Below are 16,066 nucleotides of genomic sequence, written 5' to 3'. Positions count from 1 at the left end.
GTGACATCATGGTACTCCATATGTGGGGATTTGTGCATTTATCAATTGTTTTGGAGATCTGCCGATCCGACTTCCCACTTGGCACATGCCATCCAGTCCTCTGTGATATGCACGGCGAGTTTTAAGTCGATCTGTCGTGCGGTTCTCGAGATACGCTGTTGACACACTCACTCACACGCACGCACGCACGCACGCACGCACGCACGCACGCACGCACGCACGCACGCACGCACGCACGCACGCACGCACACACACACGCGCACCCTCACACTCACACACTTTTAGAATTATACAGTATGTAGTGGGGGTCCCTGCTTCATCTCTCTCTAGATTTAGAATTTATAGAACGATTTTGTGACATTTTAACCAAACAATTGTAAACTGAACTAAATGTGTTTAATGATTTGACCATGGGATTTCACCAACACATTTAAAGGATCTGAGATATTGTTTTCTTAAATAACTTCCACTGTTTGTTCAGTAACAGGGGCCTCCCCTCTCTTTAAACAGAAAATTCATTTTCAGGTTAGGATAACAATTTAATCAAATCAGAACAGAGAACTCATTCAAGATACGGGATACACAAGCGGAACTTGGAAGAAAAGAATTAGGAGACTAATTGGAACTGTAACATTATGAAATTGAAGCTGATGAATGATCTTTGTGGGGTTCCCTCTACTGATGGATGAAACTGATACCCACCTGAAAACGTATGCTCTGTTATTAAAGAGCTGGAGAGGGGGGGGGACTACTGTTACTGAACAAACACTATATAGCAATGATGTACTCGGTATATAAAGCTATAACTAAATTATTTTTGTTTTAACCAAAACATGTGTTGTGACTAAATGTGCGAGAAAGAAAATCTTTTTGTGTCATTCAGAGGGAAAAGTTATGCATTTTAGCATGTGAACCACCTCTCAAAAGTTGCCTAAAGTTCCAAATGAAATTTTAAATTAGCTCAATTCGAGAGGTGCTGAGAAATAATAAATGATGTGAAGGAAAACCCCTTGTTTGACTGGGTGTTATAGCAAAGATGCAACTTTTTATATTTGAACTTTATTTACACAATGTTGTAATTGTTTGAGGTAGAGCACAAATAGCATTAGATTAGTTCAGTACACACAATCGGGCTCTAGTTTTCACAGCTTTAAAGTTTGCAGTGTGCAGTATAGGGTATTTTAGTGTATCCAGGATTTTAAGTAGAACACAAAGACCGTTAAGTTAGTTTACTGTTTTGAACATTTGCTCGTGTGTAATACATGGAATTTTGAACACCTTTTCTTGACAGGCATTTCATAATAATGGAAAATAATAAAACAGAATAAAGTAAATAACTGAGTTGAGTATAACATTTTATGGTTAGAAAAAGATTAAGGTCACTCTAAAAGGTTTAAATGTACAATGTTTTACACCTGTAAACCTGTGATGTGACAAATAAAGATGATTCTGATTCCGATTCAATATTTTCAGCGACACTTCCGAAAATCTGTTGAAATAATAAAGACTCATCAACATTGAATAGTAGGCTACAATTTATTATTCTCACATGGCAAATTACAACATTAGGTGCCGTATATTTGTTTCATTTATTTTCTGGGCTTTTTTCGAGGGCCCTTGATCAGTAATAGGGCCTGGGGACGATGATCCAGGCCAGGAATGCTACCATCAGCCAGATGGAGTTCATAGTGGCCATGAAGGATCTCTCCAGCATATTGTAACTGTGCTGCTGCCCATGGTTCGTGTTCTCTGCAGGGTTGTAAACATTCACTTTCATTCCCAAGCCCGTCGGTTTAACTTTCGACCACAAATCCCACATGGTGGAGAACAGAGAGGAGTTCTGTCCAGAACTCGGGGTAAAGCAGACAAGTAATGACCCGCAGGACTCCGTCAACGTCTGTAATGTTCAAGGAGACAGAGATAGGATCATTATATTTGCAGTTCCAGTTGACTAGCATGCAGACAGTTGACCCCACAGAGGTTGACGAGAAGGGGCCTCCTCTCCAGCTACTGTATAAGTGTTTGATAGTTACAGTAATCTTCACCATTACATATAGTACAAGTAAATACAACTAGAGAATGTTCAGGAATTGTCATTTTGATCAGTGTTTTACTGCAGTAGACAGTAAAGGAATTGTGGACCAAATCACAGACCATATCATGTCTAACAATACTGTTCTTACTGTATGTAGATTGGGGTCCCAGGGATAAAAACTCTTATCAAATTCAGTAGTAACTATAAGATAAGATAAGATTATATTTATGGTCATAGTATTGTCAGCCACTATAGTTAAAACAGTACTATTTTTAACATTAGAATCCAGGCTCAGAATAAACAGTTGGTGTTTAATTTCTTTTTTATTCCCCCCCCCCCCCCCCCTCGCAATGGAGATATTGTTTCATCATGTTCAATATTTGAGATCAAAAACAACAAAAGTGTCACTCTAGAGATGAATCATTGTAGTTTAATGGAGTCACAAACTTAAGCAGAATGATGGATGACAAGGAACACTTAAAGCGGATCAAGTGTTTTGGATGAGTGGAGTATGGTGTGTGTGTGTGTGTGTGTGTGTGTGTGTGTGTGTGTGTGTGTGGGGTGTGTGTGTGTGTGTGGGGTGTGTGTGTGTGTGTGTGTGTGTGTGTGTGTGTGTGTGTGTGTGTGTGTGTGTGTGTGCGTGTGTGCGCGTGTGCGCGTGTGCGCGTGTGCGTGTGTGCGTGTGTGTGTGTGTGTGTGTGTGTGTGTGTGTGTGTGTGTGCGTGCGTGCGTGCATGCTACGAGATGACTCGTACGAATTTTGACCTGAAGGTCAAGATTCAATTTATCCTATGAGTAAGCGGACAGGCTCTATTAGCTCAAAGGTAAAAATGTCAGCACTTGCGCAGGAAACCGGGTTCAAATCCAGGGTAGAACTTAGGGAAGTTACATTAAAAGTGCAGCTTTAAGTTTGTTTGTTTGTTTATTTGGATCCCCATTAGCTACTACCTTAGCAGCAGCTATTCTTCCTGGGGTCCACGTAAGTTGATCCAAGTAAGTTGATGGATCCATTCCAAAACAGTTCTCTCTGGGATAACAACTTGGTGATATTACCCCCTCTAGGGGCAGTGACTTGTTTGACACCAACAAAGCGCAAAGATGAAGGAGGACCATGGTTTGCCTCAACATAGTGTTAATCCATAGAATATTCAATATTGCCTGCACATATTGCTTTTTTGTTTGGCCAATGCATGCCTTTCCACAAGGACAGGTAAGGATGTACCTCATTTGTGGAATTTCAGTTGATGAAGTCTTTATGTTTGAACTTTTTACACTGTCACCTTGATATCAATATTGTGTGAGGATAATATTTTGTGGAATATTGGTGCTTTCACAAAATATTTGCACATTGAGATTTTTGAAAAAAATATCAACTGAACCAGTGCATATGTCTACGGTCAGACATTGAATCTAAATGCACCCGATCTACTATGAGTCTAAATCTAATAATTTAATTCTAATTTGATATTTTATAGCTATCTTGCTATCTTGGTTTGGCTCTTGACTCTACTCTTACCGGTACATTTCTTGTGTGATCATTCTTACTGCTGTTGCTTCTATGGCACCTGGATTTCCCCACAGGGATCAATAAATGTTTATCTTAACTTGTCATGTGCAAATAATAGAACAGAACAGTCCAATATGTTCAGAAAATCACGTTACTGTAATGAAACCTTCAAAACCAGGAAAAAACTACAGTTATGCCATACATTATATTACGATATCCGAAATCCCATTATATTCTTGTATCAATAATACTACTGCATATTGACCTACAGTATCGATACATTGCCCATGCCATAGATCAGTGGCAGGCAACCTTTACTATCAAAAGAGTAATTTGGAGATTGAATTCTTAAAGGTAGGGTAAGTGATTTGCGTTGGTTAAAATAATTGTTAAATAGCTCTATATTCTGATAGTACTCATTGCTATAGAGTGTTTGTTCAGTATTAGGAGTCTCCTTGTCTCTCCACCTCTTTATTAAACAGAAAATGCATTTTCGTTTCAGTTTCAGTTTCATTTCCAATTTTATCCAACCAGGACAGAGAACTCAATCAGGATATAGATTAAACAAGTGAAATTGGAAGTGATGACACTAAGAAGTGAGCATGCAAAATTGGAACTGGAACACTATACAAATTAAGCTTAAAAATGGGTACTTTCTCCTGATTGGCTGAGATTTTGACACCTACCGAAAAATGTATTTTCTGTTTATTAAAGAGCTGGAGAGACAGGGAGACATCTGTTACTGAAAAAACACTCTATAGCAATGAGTACTATCAGAATATAGTATTTTAACATTTTAACAAAATACTTTTTGTTTTAACCAAAAAATATCACTTACCCTACCTTTAAAAGTATACGTACAGTATTACTGCTCCGTACATTTCTGCTCTGTTTTCTGTTGTAGCTCTGAAATCTCTCTCTCTGATCCCCGGGCGGATACTTTTCAACATCCATAACCCTAACCCTATTATTATTTTTGTTGTTTGCTCATTTCTCCCTGAAGATCAAGCCAGCAGCGTTAATGGCGAAAGCAGACAGATCTATCCACACACACTAAATTCAATATTTAATTTGGTGTATTGCATAGGCTACACATTTTTACAACTGGAGAATGTAAGAATCACATTACAACAATGAGACGCTGGAGGCCTCCCCGTGGACACGCACTGTAGCTGGGACCCTGCTAGCTCGGCAGGGTATCTCGGAGCAGCCTCCAGAGATATGGTGTGCAAGCCCACCCTGGTGAATACGCCATGGCACCTATCAACCACTGCCCCGCTGCCTTGTGAGTGAGTCTGGGAGGACAAAAGGCTAAAGGGAGCACACCCGACAGAAAAGCAAGCTGTGGTCGCACGCTTCAAGGCAGTCTTCCGAAAGACTTAATTTCCGGCAACCTCCTGCAGTTGTGTGAGAGGTGCCTGTCGTCTAGGCCGAGGGTCCCCCTTGTAAACTCGTGCTCCTTTTTTGTACAGCTTGAGAGGAAGCGCGTAGTTGAAACGATGAAGAATGATCCTGCATCGGCTGCAGTTCACACCCGTGCCCAAGTTGTAGAATTATGAAATGTTTTTGTGCTCATCTGCGCACCCATGGGTGTGTTTGGTGTGGTTTGATGCATTGCTATCTAACGTACAGTCAGAAAAGTCAAAAGTACAGTGAATTTAAACTGTTGGTACGTTACATCAACTTTGAATAAATATCAAGAATGTTGAACAATTTATTGTCTTTATAGTATAATAGGCTACATCTTAAGTTGTGGTGGCAACTGGTGTGGCAAGGACTCGTTATGGAGTGTTAGATGCCACCCTGTGACCCACACAGAGTGGAGAGAGAGATATGCCCACTGGATCTGTCAGTGGCATTGCAATACAATAGTCTCGGTTTGTACTTTTTATATTATTCAGCTTGTGGGTCATTGAAACCTTTCTTCGATATTCGATATGGACTCGATATTACCGGGTTTTGCTAACCCCGCTCCTTCAAGCCATCCCTGGTGCCCAAACGGACATACAGTCGTTCTTTTTTTATTTTCTATTAACTGAAGACCATACTGGAACCGAATTGCACTTAAACAGTGTATAGCCACTTAAAGACCAAAACCCCTCGGGGTTGATAGCCTGGGACCAGACGAATCTGCGAGTGCAAAAAAAAAAAGCACTCTATCACAATGACACTTCACTAAGGTAACGTAGTGTGTGTGTGGGTATGTGTATTACCACTTTGTTGAGACTAGCAGAGTCTCTCAATAAGTTATATTAACTTTTTTATCTCTGCCAGACTGAAACGGCCGACAGGCGTAGAATATGTTTTCGCCCCTGTCCGTGAGAGTCTGTGAACAGCTAATCTCAGGCACCGCTCAACCTTTCTTCGTAAAACCTTCCACGCACACTCGGACGGACGAACAGGAGTGAAAACATAGTCTCCAGCTTTTAGCCGTCCGGCCTGGTGGAGACAAATAATGAATGAATATTAAGTTCATTGAATCTGACCAGACAACAAACAAAAATAGTAGTAAAGTATTTCAAGTGAGTGAGTTGTATCACTATATTTCAAGTGAATGAGGCACTCACTTGGCAAATTACAACAGTAAGCGTTTTTCTATTTTTCCTTACTATTTTTTTCTGGGTTGATCAAGGGCCCTTGATCAGTCAAGGCTCCTAGAACCTGGATTTGATGAGCAGCAGGACCAGGCATACTAACAGGGCTATAATCACCCACTGCTGAACTATGATCATGTTCATCATGTCATGGTACTTCTCTCTGGAAGGGTAGAAATGGCCATAGATATCTTTTCCGAAGCTCAACAGCGTCATGAAAGCATCCAGTTTTTCTGTCATGGCAGAGAACAGAGAGGAGTTGTGAGGCGTGGGTAAAGCAGACAGGTAATGACCCTCAGGGCAGGACTGTAATGATCAAGCAGACAAAAATATGGGATCATTATATTTTCAGTTCCTTTCTTTCTTTCATTCAATCATTTTATCTTATTTTATTTTTTACATATCTCCACAAACTGATACTTGACTCACATATATAAAACAGATAACATTTAACCCTATCACAAACAAACTATATTTTCAGTTCCAGTTGACTACAGCATGTAGACAATTGACCCCACAGAGGTTGATGAGAGGGGGTCTCCTCTCCAGCTAAGTGTTTGATAGTTACAGTAATCTTCACCATACAAGTAAATACAATTAGAGAACATTCAGGAATTGTCCTTTTGATCAGTGTTTTACTGCAGTAGACAGTCAAGTAATTGTGGACCAAATCAGAGACCATATCAGACCAAATCACGTCTTACAATTAAAATGTTCTTACTGTAGATTGGGGTCCCAGAGATAATAGCTTTGTACAGCTTGAGCACTGATGTAATAGAATCGAACTATAAGATAAGATGACTCATGATATACAATGAAAGGATTATCCGCACTCTCTTGAGTAGTTTCTTATGTTCTTTTAATAGGTTTGTACAGCAGCAGCAGCAGTCTACCTAGAGAAACGTATAATCGTATAACGTATAATCTTTTCATTGTATATCGTCAATAATCTGCACCCAGTTAAATTGTATGAGACCACTACACCTCAAGACTTGACCTTGAGTTGAGCGCGCCTTCTCCTGACAGACTTGATCCGGTTGGATTTCGTTGTTGTCGGGTGGAAACCTTGTATGTCCAAAACCGTTACTTTTCAGGAAATGCAACTAAAAGAAAACTTGTGTTATAATGGATTCAATCAATGTAGTTATTATTTAGTCAAAAACTCTTGTTAATATGTTTCATTTGTTCAATATTTATAAAACCCACAGACAGGCTTAAACACTTTGAACCTGGCTTTCCTATTTGGGCATATTATACTGTAGGTGAAAGTCTTCCCATCAGGATGCAACAAGTTGTGACCTGGTGGATTGGCTAATTTAACTAATTTCTGCCCGACACGGTCACTCAACTAAGTATAAATAAAATAGGACATTCGTTTATGAAACAAGACTAATGACGGTATGGCTTCACATGGATCTGGGACGTGCCCATTCTGTGACGACTATAACGTATAATCTTTTCATTGTATATCGTCAATAATCTGCACCCAGTTAAATTGTATGAGACCACTACACCTCAAGACTTGACCTTGAGTTGAGCGCGCCTTCTCCTGACAGACTTGATCCGGTAGGAGAGTTGCCTTAAGATGACTCATGATGACATTATATTTATAGTGATTGTAATGTCAGCTACTGTAGGTAGAACAGTGCTATTATAATCCAGGCTCAGAATAAGGATATGAAGTATAAACAGTTGGTGTTTTCAGGTACAGGGAAACAGAATGAATAACAGTGTTACTCATGCCTTATTCCACAGCTCAGAAAATGTCACAATTGAGTGTTACTTAAGATATAGTCAGAAAATATAAATTCCAACAATATTTTTCAAGTCAGTGTGAAGAACATTCTTACCTGCTTCGGTGAGAACACTTGTTACTTTTGTTTTGACAGTAAGTGTCCTAGATGCATTTGCAAATGGAAACTTGAAAGTGAAACTATGTCAGTCAGCTATGCGGCCACAACAACTCTGCCAATTGGGCTCAGCTCAATTGGCACGGTAGGTTGTGTGTTGGTTTGCTGAGTGGGAGACTAGGATTCAATCCCAGCTTGGAGCAAATCACTACACATAGATCTCTTTTCCGATGTTCCACGATATCATCACACCATCCAGTTTTTGTTTCATAGTGGAGCACACTGGGGAGTTCAGAGGAGGGGTAAAGGCAGACAGATAATGACCCACGGGGCTCCGTCAAGAACAGTTTAGGTTTCTCTGGAATGAGTACAAGGCTATTGCTGGTCCTCCTCCCTGTAAGAGAGAATCCTCAGCTTTATACACACATACTCCTGTGCAACCTGGATACGCTCACTCGTCCCGCATTTTTTGGGGAAGTTTTCATGCCCATATTTGTTTGGGAACAAATCGATCTGTCCGCCATTGACTTCCAATTATAAAATTGGAAGTCAAAGTTCTAAAAAATATATATATATTATATACACAATATGTGGGGGAACAAAATGCATGTTGGTACTTCCTTGGCTTTCTGACAGTGTGCTGCACAGCACACAATAAATCTAGCCCGGATTGGTCCAGCGATTTGCAAGATTAGCACCAGACAAACAGGCGAAAACACACTCTCCCCCATTTGCTTTAATAAAACTTAAAGAACCACTTCACACATTTTCAACCTATCTTCATATAAGTAGTCCTCACTAATGCTCATTATAAGATGGCTGTGAACAGTTCAGAAACCTTCCTACCAGTAACATCATCGGTAGACAGGTTTTGGTCATTTCAAGCAAGATTTCAACATCTCATTTTAGGTTTAATTAATGCACGAGCATAGGAACGGAACATTTAGATCTTGCATAAAAGAAAGTAGACATGGTGCATGGTGAAATGGTGCCATCGTACAATGAGCATTAGTGAGGACCACGTTGTGAGCATATCTGCTATTTTCGATTACTCAATTAATTGCAAAAGTAATCGAAAGTCACTAAGAAAATAATTGATAATTGTAGCCCTACTTGACATCTTATGAGACATCAATAGAAGTCTCAAATGAAGACCAATGAACAATGAGTAGTATAATTTATTAAAATATGTTCAGTTTCCTTTTATGGCCATGGTACTGTTTTGTCCCAGTAACTTGGAACAGCACTTACACAATGAAACCCATGGGGTGAGACGTTAGAGCAGTAAGTAAAGCCTGATTTGTATTTAATCGTATGACGCTTACCAAAAATTGCAGATCTACAACCTCACAATGCATCACAACAATGCGTTGAGCTTGGACATTGGGTATTTTCAGCAAGTGACACTGTCATACGAAGTATAAATCAGGCTTAAGAGTCAAAAAGCCAATAACAAATAAAATAGTCTTAGACACAAGATCTGCATTGGCTCTCTGAATGACAGACTTAACATATGTAAAGTCTGTCATTAAATAGAAGTATAAATGTACCAGTTATCCTATGAATACCCATGTTAATCCCTTATTCTCCGTCAGTACAAAAACATCACATTGAGTAACAGGTATGCAGGTATTAGCACTCAATAGCAGCCTGTGCTTGACTTGATGAGGCATCAAGCTAGCATAAAGACCACAGGAGCATTAAGCCATAACCATGTTTACTTCCTGGTGTCTGATATACTTATTTCTTCACCTTAAAGTAACTTTTGCAAGTGCTGAATTCCAAACCTCAATTGATGTCTAGCACACTTGATTACTACACACAAACTCAAGATTTCGTTGTTGTCGGGTGGAAACCTTGTATGTCCAAAACCGTTACTTTTCAGGAAATGCAACTAAAAGAAAACTTGTGTTATAATGGATTCAATCAATGTAGTTATTATTTAGTCAAAAACTCTTGTTAATATGTTTCATTTGTTCAATATTTATAAAACCCACAGACAGGCTTAAACACTTTGAACCTGGCTTTCCTATTTGGGCATATTATACTGTAGGTGAAAGTCTTCCCATCAGGATGCAACAAGTTGTGACCTGGTGGATTGGCTAATTTAACTAATTTCTGCCCGACACGGTCACTCAACTAAGTATAAATAAAATAGGACATTCGTTTATGAAACAAGACAGGGTCTAATGACGGTATGGCTTCACATGGATCTGGGACATCTTGTGCCCATTCTGTGACGACAGTCGTCTATGACGTGTGACTCCATATTTGGGCAAGGTTTTGACCCCCCATCCACTTCCTGTTATAGACAGATGGCGTGGCTCTGATAACATCACCCATGGCCAAATTTGGACAACCCTGTGACTGCTATTATGGGAAAGGAAAAGTTTAAAATGTCCAAACGTATACAGTAGTACATTATGTGCACAAACACTGGTAAGCCTAGTGACAGTATGCACAGCGGTTTAGCAGAACATAAAAACATAATTAAAAAAAAAAATTAATAGATGAAATGCGGAGATACAAGGTTTCTGCCAGACAGCGACGATATGCTCCCCCTCTCTAACACATGGACGGAAAACTAACATTTCAAGTCTCAGTAGATTTGCGCAAGATTTGACATTGCCACCTGCCCACCACATTTTTTTTTTGAAGTCCCTAAACCACTATTTATGAACGTTGGGTCCGGGGTCCACCAGGGGTAACCGGAACGCACGCCCCAAAACACAGTCGCCCCCATTATTTTCGGACCGCTCGCCCCCCAGCGGTTCTTGTATTCGTTTTACTGAGGTTAAGGTTAGGAATACGTGGTGGCGACCGTTCCGAGGTCGCTGGATTTGACCCATGATAGGCATAGTTTTACTGAGGTTAAATGGATAGTTCACCCAAAAAAGTACTTTTTTTCCTATCGATTAGTCACCCCATGGAGATTTCAATTCATGGATATTTTTTTGTTTTCGTCGCATTCCTAAGCCAACAATTTGATGACCAGCGGACCAGTAAGCAGCGGTTCCGGTAGCACAAAGGAGACTCTTTGTGTCTCCTACCGGAACCGCTGCCGATCATCAAATTATTGGCTTAGGAATGCGACAAAAACAATAAAATATCCATGAGTTCAAGTCTCCATGGGGTGACTAATCGACTCTCAGAGTAAAATAACCACCGTATACTTTGGGGTCCCAGAAATGAATGTCATATCAAAAGGGGGTCCGTGGCCTAATGCATATCAAACTGGGGGTCCAAAGGTTTGACAATCTGCCCCCTAAACATTTTAAAAGTTTAGGATGTCACATCGCTCTCGGTCATTTGGGTGTCAACAACACAAGACGAGATGTTGGAGGTTTTAGAGAAGGTCTCTCGGGCCGCGATGGAGAAGGGTTGAACGTGCACGGTGCAGCGTGGTCGGAACAGCCCAGGTCGGGCCGGGATTTCAGTGTTTTCTCCACAGTATGTAGGTCATGAGCAGGAGCAGGCCTGCGGACAGGGCCATAATCACACACTGGTGGATGGTGAGGACGTTCTCCAGCGCGTGGATCCTCTCCTCCATGGCGGAGGTTTGGAAGTAGTCGTAGACGCCCGCTCCGATGCTCCACAGGGCCCACACGGCGTCCACCACTAGAGGCATAGCGGAGCGAACAGGGGGGGTTCAGATAGGCAGGGGGTGGAACTGAAGTGACCCACAGGGCTCCGTCAAAGACTGTAATGATCAAGCAGACAGAAATATAAGTATATATATAGGAAATATAGGTAAATATGTTATACATTTACAATATTATTATTATTGTAATGTCACTTATATGCCGAGATCTCATTTGGGATTTGGCTGACCAGTTGAATCACTTTTAAACACATTTTCAGTGATTTTTTCCCCTGTAGTTACTGCACTTTGGCTTTAAGTACATTTTGATACCAATACTTTTGTACTTTTACTCAAGTAAATTTTGATTACTGGACTTTAACAGAGTATTTCTACATTGCAGTATTGATACTTTTACTTAAGTAAAAAAGGACTTTTTCCACCACTGCCTACATGGACTAACTATTTGTAACTATTTATGAGATGAGAGGAGTCATGATGACATTACATTTATGTTCACCTATACTGTAGTTAAGAGCGTCAGCCTATTTTCAACATTATCATCCAGGCTCAGCTTAAGGATATTAAGAATAATATGAGTTAGTATTTTCATCCACCGTGTTGCTGAATGATAAATCACGTAGCTAGCAGGCTACCGTAGAGCTGCTATAAGAGCTTTTTGGCTAATAAACGTAGCACATCGGGTCACTCACATTTGATTTGTGTATCAGTCCAACTTACCACATGAGTTGTTAATTTAACACACGCGAACAACAGACGGACATATGACAGCACACAGGCTTCAATCCCACGTCATCTACATTGTTATTTTAATACATACATTTCAACAGGATTATTAATAGCAGTGACACACAGCTGTAACCTCTCTCTCGCATCACCAGCAGCCAGGCTAAAATCCTGGTGGTGTCTATTTGCTGTTCAAGCCTCATATCCGCTCTAAGGCCCGCCTACTATATCCTGTCATGTCCATATCTACAATAGATGGACGCACACAGACTATTTCCGTATCAGCTCTAGACCGGATCCACAAACGGAACGCAGTCTAAACCAATTGAGCCCGGTCTAACCCAGCTGTCATCCTCCACCCTGACACACAGGCCGTTGCCATGTCGCTTATTATAAGCGACGTTGGGCTTGTTTTTCTGTTAAGTTGCTTGTAGATTGCGGGTTGCGTTTTTTTTTGGCTTGTTTCTAATGTTGTTTAAACCAGTGGCTCTCAAACATTTTCATGTCAAGGACCCCCAAATTAAAATGTATTTGTCCACACGGGCCAGGGACCCCCATACCAGATTTGTGTTAAAATGATTTTTTAAATATAAAAAAAAAAAACTTTTTCCAGAAGATTCGTTTGAAAATAGCAGATCTACAAGCTCACATCGCGTCACATTGTGACACTTTGTGAGCTTGTAGATCAGCTTTGTCAAATATCGGACGAATATAGATTTAAATTGCTCATGTGGCCTTCTTTTGGCCTTATTTTCAAAGAACCGGTTGCTTGTTTCTCTCGCAAAACCTGGCAACGCTGGACACACATCCGGGTTGGGTGAATCCGTGCGGGTGCGCGCCGTGCAACCCCGCCGTGCGCGTGACACTTGTAAGTAAAGTTGTTTTTAAACAGCACTTGAAAGTACCGATTGCTAATTAAAGTCAATCCCTCAGCCATAACGACCTCCAAGCAGAAATAAAGCCCTGTCCTCGGTGCCCGCTGTACCTTTAACTTTAAACCCGTGAGTTCAGCTCGCTACCAGGCGCGGTGGCCAAGTGGTAAGGCGTCGGTCTCGTAAACCGAAGATCGCGGGTTCGAACCCCGTCCGTGCCTGCGTACAATGGACGGTGATCGGCCTTTTTGGAGCTGAATCTTCGCAGTTTGATAATGTGTGACTGTGTGCGGGTTGAATTCCCCGTACTGTACACAATATACAATCGTGAATAATAGTGGTAGAATGAAGTGTAGGTTAATCGTCTCTGACCCCATGCCATGGGTGGTGTAAAGTAACTAAGTAGGCCTACATTTACTCAAGTACTGTACTTAAGTTAAGTGCAATTTTGAGGTATTTTTTACTTTACTGGAATATTTCCAATTGTCTGTACTTTTACTACTCCAGTACATCTCAGAGGAAAATATTATACTTTTACTTCACTACAATTATTTGAAAACTTTAGTTACTAGTTAATTTGTAGATTTTGATTATTATTACAGAAACAAACCACTTCAGGCTTCAGCCCTATTTAAACTTTGGCTATTTGAAAATAGCCGATCAAGCTCACAGCTCATTGCAAAGCAACATGTTGTGAGCTTGTAGATCTGCTATTTTCAAATGATTTTCATACATTGATTTAAGTTTTTGAAAACTTGCGTAATGGGACATTCTGCAGAATAAGTACTTTTACTTTTGGTACTTTAAGTACGTTTTGATACCAATACTTTAATAGAGTATTTCTACATTGAAGTATTGATACTTTTACTCAAGTAAAAATAAATAGTATTTCTTCCACCACTGTCCGATGAGCCTAAGTTTTCCTTTTTACTGAGGAAGTTTGCCTTTTTCTGAAGCCTACAGATAAGTAATTTTGTAAATAAAAAGCTGGCCTGTACAGTCCAGCCATGTGTTGTTTGGTCGAGTCCCTAAACCTCCGGCAGAGGGCGCACAGACCCAACATCAGTGCAACGCAGTTGCCAGCCTGCCTCCCACAAACACACACACACGCATGCACGCACACACACACACACACACACACACACACACACACACACACACACACACACACACACACACACACACACACACACACACACACACACACACACACACACACACACACACACACGAGAGTATGTGCACGGTTTTGTAAACATGCAGCCTGCCCTAGCCTACTTTTATAGGAATAAGTTAACGACTTCCTTTTTAGACTGTAAAATAACAGAATCATTAAGTTGCGGGTTAATAAAACACATTTTATTTTTTAAAGGTCATGTATTTATTAATTTGCTGCACAGATTTATTGCACCCAGCCTAAGGCTGATTTGGCAACAACACTCAGAAACCTTGTATCTCCAAATTTCAACTTTTTATGTTTTGTTGTCAATTAGGTCAAGAGCGTCGCACAAAAGTAGTGAAAATATCAGATCTACAGGCACAAAACGCCTTGCGAGCTTGTATATCTGCAATTTTCACTATTTTAAATCGTTTATAAAATAATAATAAAAACGGTTTTTGGCATACAAGGTTTCCACACAACAACCACGACTTGCTTGCATGTTGTCCGTTCGGCAGAAACCTTGTATCTCCGTAATTCAACTTTTTATGGGGTTTTCCCCCTTCGTAAATTAATGCTCTACTTGTCGTATGACAGTAAGTAGCCAAAATAGCTAAAACATCCGATCTACAAGCTCACAATGTATCGGCATGTGACGCGATGTGAGCTTGTAGATCGGCTATTCTTGCTACTTGAAAGTGAAAGTTAAAGTGTGTGTGGGTTTTTATAAATATCCATACAGGTTATTTTTTTTCCATTTCCTAAAATGCAACAGTTTTGAAGATATGAGGTTTTCACCGATATTGTGAAGTTGACCTCAACTCGTTGAATTCCATTTTGGGGAGGGCCTGAGGGAGGGGCAGGCAGCACACTGCACAGAGAACAGCCTACTATACTGCCCAGGATACTACTGCACACGATAGCCTGCTATACTGCAGTGCACACAACAGAAGAGACAACAGCACAGCACTGGTGGATTCTACGGTGAAACTAGCCTACTACTTGACATGAGAGTCACCCCAAAAGCAGGCATGTATTTTATTGATTTGAAAAAAAAAAAAATTGTTGCTGAAGAGAGTTGGCACAGAGCAGCAGGTGCCATGCATGATGACAATGAATGAATTTATCTGAGTGTACAGATGGGACCAAATTTGGTTCCATTTGTAGACTCTCAGTTAAATTAACCTTCAGGGTTTTACTGTGCAGGCTCTATTGGGATGCTTGAATTTGGGCATTTGAGGAATATACAGTGCGTGTGGAAAATAATATCTAAATACTTTGTTTATTATAACATTATTGACATCCACTCAAGGAATGTACCCACACATGATAGGTTATCATGTGTGTGTGTGTGTGTGTGTGTGTGTGTGTGTGTGTGTGTGTGTGTGTGTGTGTGTGTGTGCGCGTGTGCGTGTGCGTGTGTGTGTGCGCGTTCTGTCGCCATGGTTGTAGTCAACAGGTAAGCTACAAATATATACAATTAAACATACTGTAACCACATGAACAGTCATTTCACCTCCTTTAGGCCATTGCCTCAATGTTTGCTGTTTTCTGATGAACTATTCTGACCTAACATTACATGTGAAGCTCTTGTTTAACTTTGTTTGAGTTCAATGTATCCCTTCCCCAACATGACAGCCTAGGAGTGATGGCAACACAAACGAATGATTGTTGTCGTTACTTTTCAGTTAATGGAAAAAATAACCAGTGTTCCAATGGGTT

This window comes from Gymnoscopelus braueri (genome assembly GCF_963280865.1).
Source record: "Gymnoscopelus braueri genome assembly, chromosome: 13".
NCBI classification, from domain to species: Eukaryota; Metazoa; Chordata; class Actinopteri; order Myctophiformes; family Myctophidae; genus Gymnoscopelus; species Gymnoscopelus braueri.
This window is presented reverse-complemented; position numbering follows the sequence as displayed.